General features: G+C 38.0%; 1 protein-coding gene across 1 annotated transcript in view; it reads right to left on the bottom strand.

The window, feature by feature from the left end:
• LOC122797766 (protein brambleberry-like) overlaps positions 1–13,232 on the bottom strand; it is a 439,351-nt gene that overhangs the window by 76,818 nt on the left and 349,301 nt on the right. The window lies entirely within an intron of this gene.

Genomic DNA, 13,232 nt, shown 5'->3' with positions numbered 1-13,232 from the left:
ATACTTGGAGGCTCTAAATAAAAATCTACCTAAGCAACAGAGACCTCCAAAGCAGACATCCAAGCAAACGCTACCTCAAAATGAAACACGCACAACACATAGCCCACAAAGTCAGTGTGCCAAGCAGCCACAGCCCTTAAGGCTGAATAACACACCTGATACTCTTGTAGTAGGTGACTATTGTCAGACACACTGACGTCCTGCTCACCAGGCTGAATAAAGAGAAGGTCATGGTGAGTTGCCTGTCTGGTGCCAAGATCTGCCACAACGCAAGCACTCAGATCACTCCAAAGCAAATACAAATATGACTCAGTCATTGTACATGCTGGTGTGAATGACCTGAGACGTACCTCACTGGACTACATGAAAAGAGACAGAGGAGCTCTCTGATCATGTAGCCCAGGCTGGTATGACCCTGACCTTGAGCAGCATCTTACCCTCACCAAGAATGATGCCACAGTACAAAGACAAAATGATCGATTTTAACAAATGGCTAAAATTTTGGTGTCATTCAAAGGGGATCCAGTGTCTGTCAGCCTGGGATGACATGCTCGACAAGCCACGTTGCTTCGCTAGGGATGGCTTGCACCTGTCACCACTGGGCTTTCGGATATTGGCAAAGGCTCTTGCCACCCCCATAGTGCCTTTTTAGGCAAGGCACAAAAGTCAAACCCAGCCCCATAGACATCACAAGGAACAAGAAACTAAGGGTAATGCTGCTAAATGTCAGAAGTCAACCTCAAGATGCATGCACTCGAAGCTCTCCTCAGTATGGAGAATATCGATATCTGTGCAGTGACAGAAACCTGGTTCAAGGCTCCAGAGCACCCCAGCACTACCAGGCTATACCTCATATCATGCTTTTCGGCCCCAAAACCCAGACCGAACCACAAAAGGAGGGGGAGTTTCCATATTTATCAAGGATATCCACACCTCCAGGTTAGTGGCATTGCACGAAGTATCGGAGACCATCCATGTGCAACTAACAGTGGGCAAGACTGCTTTTCAGTTTATAGCATCCTACAGACCACCCTCTCAAAGTCAGGAATCCCACTTGGCTTTCCTGAAAACATTGGAGAACATGAAGCTCTCTCCAAACACCATTATATTGGGCAACTTCAACTACCCAAACATTGACTGGGAGCACTACTCTAGCCCCAGCACCTTAGCCCAAAGTTTTCCTGGAAATTATAAACTCAAATGCTATGGAACAACTAGTCACCACTCCCACAAGAGGGGACAACATACTAGACCTGATCATTACCAACATGGGGACTCTATGCTCCACACCAGAAGTATATCCCTCATTGGTAAGATCAGACCATAAATTAATTTCCCTGGATGTCCACATCCTGACCCCACCCCCAGCCCAGAAAACCACAGTGAAAAACTTCTCAAAAGCGAACTTCTCACTTCTCAAAACTGAAGGGGAATCCTTCAAGGCCCCAGGGCCAGTGGAAACTACGGCCCAAACTGCAGAATCCTATATAAACGCATTCTACGGACATCTCCAGGAATGCATGGATCATGCTATCCCAAACAAAACCAAGACCCAATCATCCAAAGGCAGGCATCCAGTCTGGTGGACCCCTGCCATAAATAAACTGTACAACAGAAGGAGGAAGCTACTACATGATAGAGCAAAATCCCTAATAGGGAAGGCATCTCTGATCAGTACTAGCAAAAAATTACTATCCCTCATAAAATCCTCCAAGGCCAGCTTCGAGAGAAAAATTGCACAGGACACCAAAGACAATCATAAGGCTTTTTTCAGTTATGTTAGAAACCTGGGATGCAACTCCCAGACTTGTTCTGAGTTGATTCTAAACGACAAAAAATACACTGAACCCACAGACATCGCCAATATCCTGGCAGACAGGTTCAGTGCAAACTTCTCCACCCCCTCCACCCCAAAAGAGCAAGTATCTATCCCAGCAGAGGGCTGCCTCACAAACATCTCTGATGCTCAGGTGAAGGCTGCCCTCTCCAAAGCAGAAAACACTGCTTCCATGGGATCAGATGGCGTCCCAGGTTGCGTCCTACATGAACTCCAAGAGGAACTGATCCCTCAAATAAAACAGCGATACAATCTCAGCCTCACTACAGGATATGTGCCCACAGAATGGCGTACAGCAACAGTGGTCCCACTCCACAAAGGTGGAGCCTCTATGGACCTTGGAAACTATCGCCCCATAAGCCTGACTAGCTTAGTCTGCAAGGCTATGGAGAGGATCATCATGGAGCTCAAACAAAGACATTGGGGACCTACAGACACTAGATCCTACCCAGTCCAGCTTTGTCAAGGGCAGATCCTGCCTTTTGAACCTGGTTGACTTCTTCGAAACAGTCACCAAAGCCATAGATGAAGGGAAGGTAGTCCACACAGCCTATCTGGACCTTGCAAAGGCATTTGACACAATACCCCACTCGGGCATCATAGATAAGCTATCCAGCTTAAATATAAACCCCTATGTCACAAGATGGGTCACAAACTGGCTCAAAGACAGAACCCACAGAGTGAGAGTTGCTGGAGCCATGTCAGACTTGAAACCACTCACAAGTGGCATCCCACAGGGTTCTGTCCTGGGACCACTCTTGTTCGGTATATACTTTTCCGAGGTACAGGCAAACGTGGGAGGACTATGGCTCACCAAGTTCACAGACAACTGCAAACTGGGCGCCATAATCAACTCTCCAGCTGACACAAACATCCTTCAAAAAGGTCTCAGAGACAGATAACTGGTGCCAGCGCCATGGTTTAAAGCTAAATGCCAAAAAATGTAGTCATACCCTTTGGCAAAAACAATGTGCCCACAAATTACCATATAGGCGGAAACCCATTAAGTACAGAGAAAGTTATTAGGGACCTGGGGACCCAAGTTGATAGCAATCTCTCCTTTAAAAACCACATTGCCAAAGTGGTTAGAAAGACCTTCTACATAGCCCACCTCATCACGAAGGGTTTCACATCTAGATCAAGAGGGGTAATCGTGCCCCTTTATTCATCCCTCATCAGGCCCATCATAGAATACAATGCCCCTTTTGAGATGTACCTTACCCGACACCTGCAGCAATTAGAAAGACCCCAAAAGTATCTCACCAAGAGGAGCAAGGGTCTCAAACAGATGCCATATGCTGCTCGGTTAAAAAAACTCCAGCTCTACTCAGTTGCATACTTCGAGGCGATCTATGCCTGACATACAAAGCTATGTCAAATCCAGAATTAATGGACATGCTCCACCTCAGTAAATCTAAATCCCTTAGAGCCACACGCTCAAGGGATTTGAACCTCAGCACAGAAATAAATAGAACTTGCTGGAGGGACAGGTTCATAACCCAGAGGCTCCCTTCGCTCTGGAATAGAATTCCAGTTCATGTGAGGCAGAGCACCTCACCGAATCTCTTCAAGAAGAAGCTTGATAGGTGGATGGGGGATCGTAGGTTTGTCCGAGGGATTACTCCCGTGTCACTATTAGACAAAGGCACAGTAAACTAAACCTTAAAAAGGGCACAGTATACTCAAATCAAGGGGTGGCGTAAGCCATACAGAATCGGGCTAGGCTTATAATTGCCTCAGGGCAGATAGCCTAGTATGAACCTAAATATTATATGTTTGAACGGGGACATGATGTAAACAATGTGAATTGGAATGTTATAAATTAACAAAATTGAACATTTAATATGGATTGTAAAAATGAAAATACGAGTAGGGAAAAAGAAAATGAACAAAGAAAAAACTTTAGAAGTGTAACAAAGAAAAAATTAGAGGAGTAAAAAATAGAGGACATAGAAGGTTCTGAAATAAGAAAGGAAGAAGACATTTAGGAGATAAAAAAAATTATTAGTAAAAAGGTAAAAGACAGAGAAAGAAAATGGACAAGTACAAAGAAAAAAATACGGAAATGGATGAAAAATGTCTACGTTTAATGTTTGGGGTTGGTGTAATGGGTTAAGATGTTTGACTCTGGCACAAAGTTAAGTGTTTGATTCTCATCTTTGAGGGAGAATTTTGCTAGGCTTGGAATGGCCCATTAAGACAGCTAGCCAAGTAATTAGCTATGAACTTATGGGAACCATGAATCTAAGGAAAAGGGGAAAATGAAAATTTTAGAGTGCCTTCAGTAAATGTGAATAGTAGTAAGAATATAGTACGAAGAATAATAATTACATGTGATATGGATGCAATTAGAAATCAAGATGATCAATAAATGAAAGATTACAGAGAAACTATGGGGAGGAAAGAATTTGGAATTTGGGAAATGAGAGATGCTCTGGAATAACCATATTCTGTAGAAATACATTAAGGATACTAGATGCAACTTTAGTAAAAATGGAAAGATTAACCAATGTAGATTTCAAATGGAAAAAAAAGTATACAGAATTATAACATTATATGCTTCTACTAATTGTAAAGAAAGGGAAAGCTTATTTCGTCAGATTTTAGACTATGTAGTGATAAATATAAATATTACAACAACAGCAGACCAATTGTGATTTAAGAGGCAAGAGTAAAAAGAAAGGAAATGATATAAGAAAATTGTTAGAAGTTAAGATGTGGCAAATTAAAACTCTGGAAAAAAAATAATTGCACTTACCACTAAGCATAAAGTCAATTTACATATCAACACACCTGGGTCTCAACAAATAAGCCCCTAAGGCAAAACACAAATATCTTAGTGATAGGTGACTCCATAGTGAGACACACAGATGTCCCTCATATCAGACTGGAGAAGATCACGATCAGCTGCCAGGATCCGACAAAACATGCATGCACTCAAGTCACAACAACAAGTTTAGCTATGACTCTGTCATAGTCCATGTTGGAGTGAAGGACTTGAGACGTACCTCTCTGGACTATATGAACAGAGAAATGATGGAACTGTGCATGCCTCAGACAGGTATGCCCCTAGCCCCAAGCACTATCCTACCCTCACCTAGGATGATGCCACAATATAAATAAAAAATGATAGACTTCAACAATTGGCTCAGCTTCTGGTAAACATGATAGACCTTGTTGCTTTGCTAGAGATGGTCTGCACCTGGTCTCTTCTAGGCTTTTGGATACTGGCAAAGGCCCTTGCCTCCCGAAATAATGCCTTTTTTAGGCAATGTCAAAACATTTTCAAATGTAAAAAAAATCAGAGAGAAACTCAGGGTTGTGCTACTTATTGCTAGGAGTTTAAACACAAAACTGCACTCCCTGGAAGCACTCCTCAGCTTGGATGATGCTAATGTCTCTACAGTTACTGAGACATGGCTCAAAGGTGCTGGCAGCACCCCAACTGTGCAAGGCTACAATGCCTTCCACACATTCAGACCTTACAATGAGCATGTGGGAACCAAAGGTGGAGGTGTATCTATCTTCACTAAAACTAAATACACTTCGAGACTGGTCAAAAAGCATGACTTTCTCAAACTACTCCATGTCCAATTAACAACTGGGAAAGTACCATACCACATCATTGCTAGCTACAGATTCATCACCATGAATCAGGATAAGCATACTGCCTAACTCAATTTACTGAAATCCCTCACCATACAGCCCAACACCTTGGTCATGGGAGATTTCAACTATCCTTCCCATAGACTGGGGGACATACATGAGCAAAAACATACACCTCCAGAGGTTCCTGGACTTTGTTAAAACAAATGCTCTGGAACAGATAGTCTGCACCCTCACTAGGGACACTAATGTTCTGGATATAGTACTCCCCAATATGGGTGGGGTTACTGTACATCCCCATGTGAGATGCCCTCCTTGGTTAGGTCAGACAATTTGTCTCATTTGAAGTAACTACTGGAACTGACACCCTCACATGAAAAAAAATTACTAAAAAATAACCCACCACCAAGCGGACTACAGCCTACTTAGCAATGGTATAAAAAGTTTCATACCACCCACAATCACAGACACCAATGATCACTATGCAGAAGTATATGCACTTATGCAATTGCATAAACTCTGCTGTACCTGACCAGATCTTCCCATAAAAACAAGACCCTGTGGTGGACTTCCAAATATAAACAGATTATATAACAAGAGGAAGAAACTGTTGTCCAAAAGCAAGAGGGATACAACTCTGTAGAGGAAGAGTTCCCTCCTAAGCTTAAACAAGAAAATCAGAACTCTTGCAACATCTTTTAAATCAAATGAAACTAAAATCACATCCCTAGCCAATAATCATAAGCATTCTTTAACTATGTCCATAGCCTAAAAGGGAATGCCCACCTATGTGCTGAACTGGTTGTAGATGGGATCACTCACTACACTGGAAGATATCACCAACCTACTAGCTGACTGATTCAATGCAAACTTCACCCCCTATCCCCACCTACCATATCCCAAAGCATACACTGCCTCAATGGGACCAGATAATATCCCAGGTTGTTTACTAAACAATCTAAAACAAGAACTAGCAGACCCACTTAGCATGCTCTTTAATCATAGCTTGAGATTTGGCTATGTGCCCGCAGACTGTAGAACAGCAACCGTAATCCCCCTGCACAAAAGGGAGTCCACCAACTGACCAAGAGAACTACAGACCCATAAGTCTAACCAGCCTCATCTGCAAGGCCACAGAAATAAATAATTATTATGGACCTCAACAAGAACATAGGCAACCTCCAAATGCTGGACCCAACCCAGTTTGCCTTCATTAAGGGGTAGATCATGCTTATTAAAATCTGATAGACTTCTTTGAGAACGTCACACCAAAGCCATGAATGAAGGTAAGAGTGCACACACAGCCAATCTTGACCTTGCCAAGGCTTTGACACAATTCTCCACTCTGGCATCAAAGAAACTCTCCCAGATGGGGGTTAACCCTTACGTTACTAGATGGGTAGCCAACTGGCTCACTGACAGAACATGTCAAAATTTGTGACACCACCTCCACCAGTAGACCCATCACCAGTGAAGTACCACAGGGGTCTGTGCTGAGACCCTGTTTGGCATCCATTTCTCAGAAATCCAGGCCAATGTAGACAGCTTTTGTCTCACCAAGTTCACTGATTGCAAACTGACAGTTCCCCAATAAAATCAACATATTACAAAAAGGGCCAATACAAATGATTGATGCCAAAGCAATGGTCTAAAATTAAATGCAAAACAATGAACTATTCTTCCTTTTGGCAAAATGGAATTCCCTACAAATTACAATACTGACACAGCACCCACTCAGTTCCAACCCAGTAGTTGGGAGCATTGAGAACAAATGTTGATAGCAATCTGAACTTTGACCATCATGTTTCCACAGTGGTAAGCAAAGCCTTCTACATAGCACACCTCATAAGCAAGGGCATAGCATCCAGGTCAAGGGATGTTATAACTCCACTGTACTCGACTCTCAGACCACTAAGAGTATAATGCACCCTTTTGTGTACATCTCACTAAAAACCTGCAGCAGCTGGAGAGACCTCAGAGGTTTCTCTCTAAGAAAATACAAGAACTCCAAACCATGACCTAACATGGACAGGCTGAAAGCCCTTTCACTTTACTCTGCATCTTATAGGCTGCTGAGAGGTGACTTGTGCCTGGCCTATAGGGCAATCTCCAACCCTGCCCTAATGTAAATGCTGCAAATCCGCAAGTCAAATCGCTCAAGAGTCAGTCGCACTAGAGATCTCAACCTAGCTTGTGACATTAACAGACCATGCTGGAGAGAGAGAGAGACAAGTCTTCCAGAGACAGCTCTTCTCTGGAACAGACTCCCTAGTCAAGTAAAACAGAGCTATTTACTGACTTGGTTCAAAACACAACCTAGATAACTGGATGGGAGAATGCAAAGTTGCCCATGGGACCTTTGTTCATGAACAGGGGTAGCCAGTGATCACAGGCCAGTTTTTTTTCACAAATTCATTTAACTACCCAAAAAAGAACAAATTGGGATACTTGTGATTAACATGGCTAGGTTTGTAAAGGCTCTAGGGCTGCTAGCCTAATAACCCCCTATGAACCTATGGGCTTACAAAAAGGGGAATGTATAGAACTGAAACAGATAATTGTGTAGTGTCAGAAGGTTTAGTTATAAGACAAGGGGAGGTAGCCAAAAGGGTTTTCTGATCCTCTTGCAATGTGACTAGAGATAAAGGAAAACAAAGAATATATAAAATAGTCAAATGAATAAAAAGGATAAATGAGAGCATAGAATAAAGAATAGAGATTCATATTAATATGAGAAGATTTTATAAACATTTGGTCTGAATGGTGAATGATGTACTTTATTATTTATTTAATAATGAAAGTCTGACTGTGAGGGAGCCCATTTTCAGTGGAGGCCTAGGGAGAAAAGCTCCACACGTCTTTGAAATGTAGGAAGAAACTGGAGCACCCAGAGGAAACCATGCGAATGCAAGAACCTGCAGATTTTGCACAGAAGGCACCCCAGCAGAGAATTGAACCAGAGAACCTCTTGATGTGAGGTGACAACACTAACTGTTGCACCACTGGCAATATGACGTGAGAAAGAAAAACTTAAAACAACATATAACAATTTTTTGGAAGTATTAGAGCATAATGATAGAAAGTACTTTGACAAAGAAAAATAATTATATGAAAGAAATTAAGGAAAAATACAAGAGCCGTTATATAAGCAAAGATTTTTTACAAGGAAAAAGAGAATCCAGTTTCCTAAGCAGATTAGTAAAGGAAGATGGTGGTATGATAAAAATAAAAAATGTAAAAGGAAAAATAGAAAGAATTCAGGAAATGATGAGTAGCGTAATACAATATATACAAGAAATGTTTAAATAAAGAAAGTAGTGAAAAAAACATGGAAAGTAACAAAAAAAAAAAAAAGCTAATAGAAAAAGAAAACAGGAGTTGGAAAAGGATATTTTTTATATAGCTAGATAAATTATTACAACAAGTAAATAAAGATTCGGCTGAAGGACCAGATGGAAAAGGGTATACGTTTATAAAATTTTAATTGAGTGGCAAAAAATATTTTAAAGACTTTGAATAAATAGTTTAATGAAGGTTTTATGTATAAAGAATTATGTAGCGGAATACTTAAATTCTTATGGAAAAAAAATAGAAGATTAAACTGGATATTGATAGTACTGAATAATAAGATCTTTATGAAAAAAATAAAAAATAGATTTAAAACTAAACTGGAAAATATTATGGAAGATAGTGTATATATATATATATATATATATATATATATATATATATATATATATATATATATATATATATATATAGTATAAAGGGGGAAGAGTTGTCAATTATTAATGATAGTTAGAGAAATTGTGGATGATAGGAGTAGAAAAGTGAGAATAATGATAGGAGACCTTAAGGTATTTGATACAACTGGACTTGAATTCTTATGGGTAATAAAGAATATAAAGTAAGATAGAAATATAGAAAATTATGTATGTCAACGTAGAATTATAAATATACTTGAAAATGGCTGGTTAAGGCAAGAGATGCATATGAAGAGTGGTATAAGACAGGGATGTCCAATGAATTGTATACTATTTGCATTAGTTATGAATGTGATGGTATAGGAAATAAATTACAAAATAATGGAGATGGGGTACATAACACCTGAAGGGGTAAGAATTCCTTTTCTGTTTACATATGTAGATGGCATAATTGCAAAAAAAAAAAAAAAAAAAATTTGGATAAAAGTAATTTGCACAAATGATTATTTAAAGCCAACCCTTTCACCTCTAGACCGAGATAAAAGTAAAGACTTCGGTTATGTAGAAAAGATGGGGGTATATATTTTACAATGAATGAAATTCTGTGTTTGGTATAAAATTTGGGAATAAAGAAATAAAACAAGCCCGACTTTTCTGAAGAAAATTATCAGAGATAAAATGGCTTATTTTATAAATTCAGTACTGATGGGGAAAATAATTTTTATGAGGTTCTACATTAAACCCAGTAAAGAGAGGAGCTTTTTATGTAAATAAAAGACAAAGGAAGGTATATGCTGCTTCATTAAACCTGTACAAAGTATTAAGGTTGATAAATGAAAAAGTTGGAGAATAGTAGTAAAACTGTTTAATAAGACAAATTTTGAGGAATGGTAAAAAGAGCAAGAAAAAAATAGTGCATAAATGAAGAAATAAAATGTTACCAAGAAAAATATTTTTGTGGAAAATAAAAATTGATATAGAAAAATGTGGTACAAGAAAGTGATGATGAAACATTTCTATGTAAAACCATGCGAAAATCCAACAGATGGAAAAAGTAAATCTATAAAACTATCAAGCAAATGCTGTAAAAAGAAAGTAGAACGTTAAGATTTTTTGTGTTGAGACTGGTAACAGGTGAATTACCAGTAAAAGAAAATATGCCATATAAAAGCAACTTGATAGAATATGTTTACATTGTCAAGAACAACCAACTACTGAATGTGTGCTTTTGAAATGTAAGAGTAAAGTTATGGGGGAAAACTATGTAAAGAAAATTTTTGAAGATAGAAAAGACGTGGATAAAATAAACGTGGATATGATTAAATATAGATATTATAAAGAACAGAAGTAAAGAATATGTTAAAATAATAGATACATTTTTTTTTATGCCACATGGGTTATATGGACTGAAAGAATAAATCAAATGTTTAATGGTAAATGGATTTTATGGTTATGGAAAAAGGAGTGGGCATCTTATAGGGACGAATATTTAGTACAATTGTAATGAAAATTATGATTATGTGTAAATATATCTGTATAGCTATATATTTGTACATTTGTAAATAAGTTGCAAAAGAGGTTTTTGCATATAAAGGACCCATACTCTCTGCGTTGTGAGGGGGGTGTTTTTGCTGCTGAACTCCTGCTTCTGTTCCTTCTGCAAAGGCAGCTAGGAGAAGCTGTGCACTTATGGAGGGAGAAGACAGCTGTTCTGTTGGTGTTAGCAGCATGGTTCTGTCAGTTGGACAGAAAACTGTTGAAAAGCAAGTGGATAGTACAAATGTTGTCTAGCTGACATTAAACCTCAGTATTTTGAGGAAAGTGTTTTAACTGAAATGGCTTCTGGATATTTGCCTGATGAAAAACTGGTTGGTTTATTAAAGAAAGCTGATCCCAGAGAAGAGTATGAGATTTTGTGGTTGAATATGATGGAAAATGTTTTTGGAATGATTGGATGGAAAGGAAATGAGTCACGAGTTGGATGGACACGGATACAGGTGGGATGCAATCTGGAAAATAATACTGATGTAACAGGGAGAACAAAAGTTACTGTAAACTTTATTAAAAAGAAAAATGGTATGTTCAGATAGGAAATAATAGTTTGTGGGAGATAACTTAGTGTTACCTTTGGGTTTTAAAGCAAGAGACATTAGATCCTGGATTCATTTGAGAAAAGCTGTATTCTGTGATTTAATATTTGAGACTGAAGACTTAATAAAAATACTTTTATTTGTGAAAAAAGGACCATTACTCAGGGAATTCATATTTTCCAGACAAGAGACACTTGTCTGTTCAATTTTGTACTGATGAAATTAAAATATGTTAAAATTATTTTTCATGTGTTATTCAGTTTCTGATATTATGAAAGTCAAACATGAGAAGGGTATTTGGAATGGAGGGGATGGGAAGTGGATGCCATTTTAAAATATAAAAAATATGATAAAGCATTTTCCAAGTGTTATGCATGTAGATGGCAATATAACAATTAGGTATATGGGACAGCCATTTTTTGGCGAGGATTTCAATCATTTGATAATTGGGTGCACAAAAATAAGATGTAATCAATGCAAGGGAAAGGGTCATATGATGAATAAGTGTAAAAAGGAATGTAGAATATGTTAAAAGAAGGGCACATTAGGTTTGACTGCAAAAAGAACAAACAATATAATGTTGATCAGGATTATGAAGAAATAATTATAATGCCTGAAAGCAATGTAGTGGGGGGAAAGGTGTTAATGAAAAAGAGGTTGAAGTAACAAAATATGACAAAAAGGTTATATTTCAGGAGGATGAAGAACTGTACCAAGTATGTTGACAATGAAGACATTGAAATTGATAAGTCAGATATTTGTGAAGGGATATAAATGATGTTAGTAAAAAAATTCAATAGGTGCTAGGGTAAGGGTGAGGAAAAGATGATTTACAAATATCATCAAAGATCAAAAAGAAAGAGGAGTACTTTTAGATGCATTCTGTTAATGAAACTAATGGAAAATCTGATTGAGGATCAAGGAATAGTTGCACATAAACTCAGAAAAATAGTAAATTGGGGATGAATTAAAAAAAATAAGAAAATGAAAATTTCAAATACTTCTCAAACTTTAGTGCTTTCAGTAAATATGATTTTTTAAAGGATAGAGAAACTGGACTGGTGTGTCAAGTATGCTGTAGATACTATTTTATAGAGGAGTAAGGTCCTTGACAAATGTAGAAATATTGTGGCTGTATTGTGTTAATGTTAGATACAGCATTGGCAAGGATAGTAAGGTTAACTGTTGTGGATATGTGGTGGAGCGAATATGTTTACAGAATTACAGCATGATATGCTTATACTAATTGACAAGGAAAAAGGATCTGTTTCATCAATTATTAGATGATGCAATGGTTTAATATGAAAATTATTTCAGGAGACTCTGTCATTTAAGGGGAAAATGCAAAAAGAAAGGGAAAGATGTTAAAAATATAAGAAACGATAAAACATGGTTAGTCAGCTGCATGGATGGACTTGAAGAGGGGCAACTGGATCAGAAATGGATTTTGTACTTTTGGAAGATTTGCATGTAGCAGATGGTTATACAGTATAAACTTTTTTTTTTGCATCATTTAGCAATATATGGGGGTGATGGAAGAAAGGAAGTATATCAAAATAGGAAAGGGAATAAAGAATAAATGAGAAATTATTGGATGACTTTGCAAAGTGGAAAAGCACTCCAGTTATGGGGGGGGGGGGTCATACAACTATGAAATGCTTTGGTCTGATTAAAAAAAAAAAAAAAAACACTTTTTAAAATTCAATCCACCAAAGGATGATGCAAGAAAGGAAGTGAAAGTGAAGTACGGAAAAATGTATTGGAGAATTTTGAGATAAATACAAGGAAATATATAAAAAAAAATCAAGGAAAAAATGAGATACTAATGTTTAAAGCAGAGATGTTTACAAGAGAGCAGGTAGGAGGTATCCACGTTTCAGTAAAATAGTATAGGAGGATATGAGGAAAATGAAGAATGTAAAAGGCATGGTAAAAAGAACAAACTGAGTATTGTAGTACAGTATGTAGAAAATATATACAAGTGTAAAAAAAGAA

This window comes from Protopterus annectens, chromosome 3.part1 (assembly GCF_019279795.1).
Source record: "Protopterus annectens isolate FY-2018-M chromosome 3.part1, PAN1.0, whole genome shotgun sequence".
NCBI lineage: Eukaryota > Metazoa > Chordata > Ceratodontiformes > Protopteridae > Protopterus > Protopterus annectens.
This window is presented reverse-complemented; position numbering and strand designations above follow the sequence as displayed.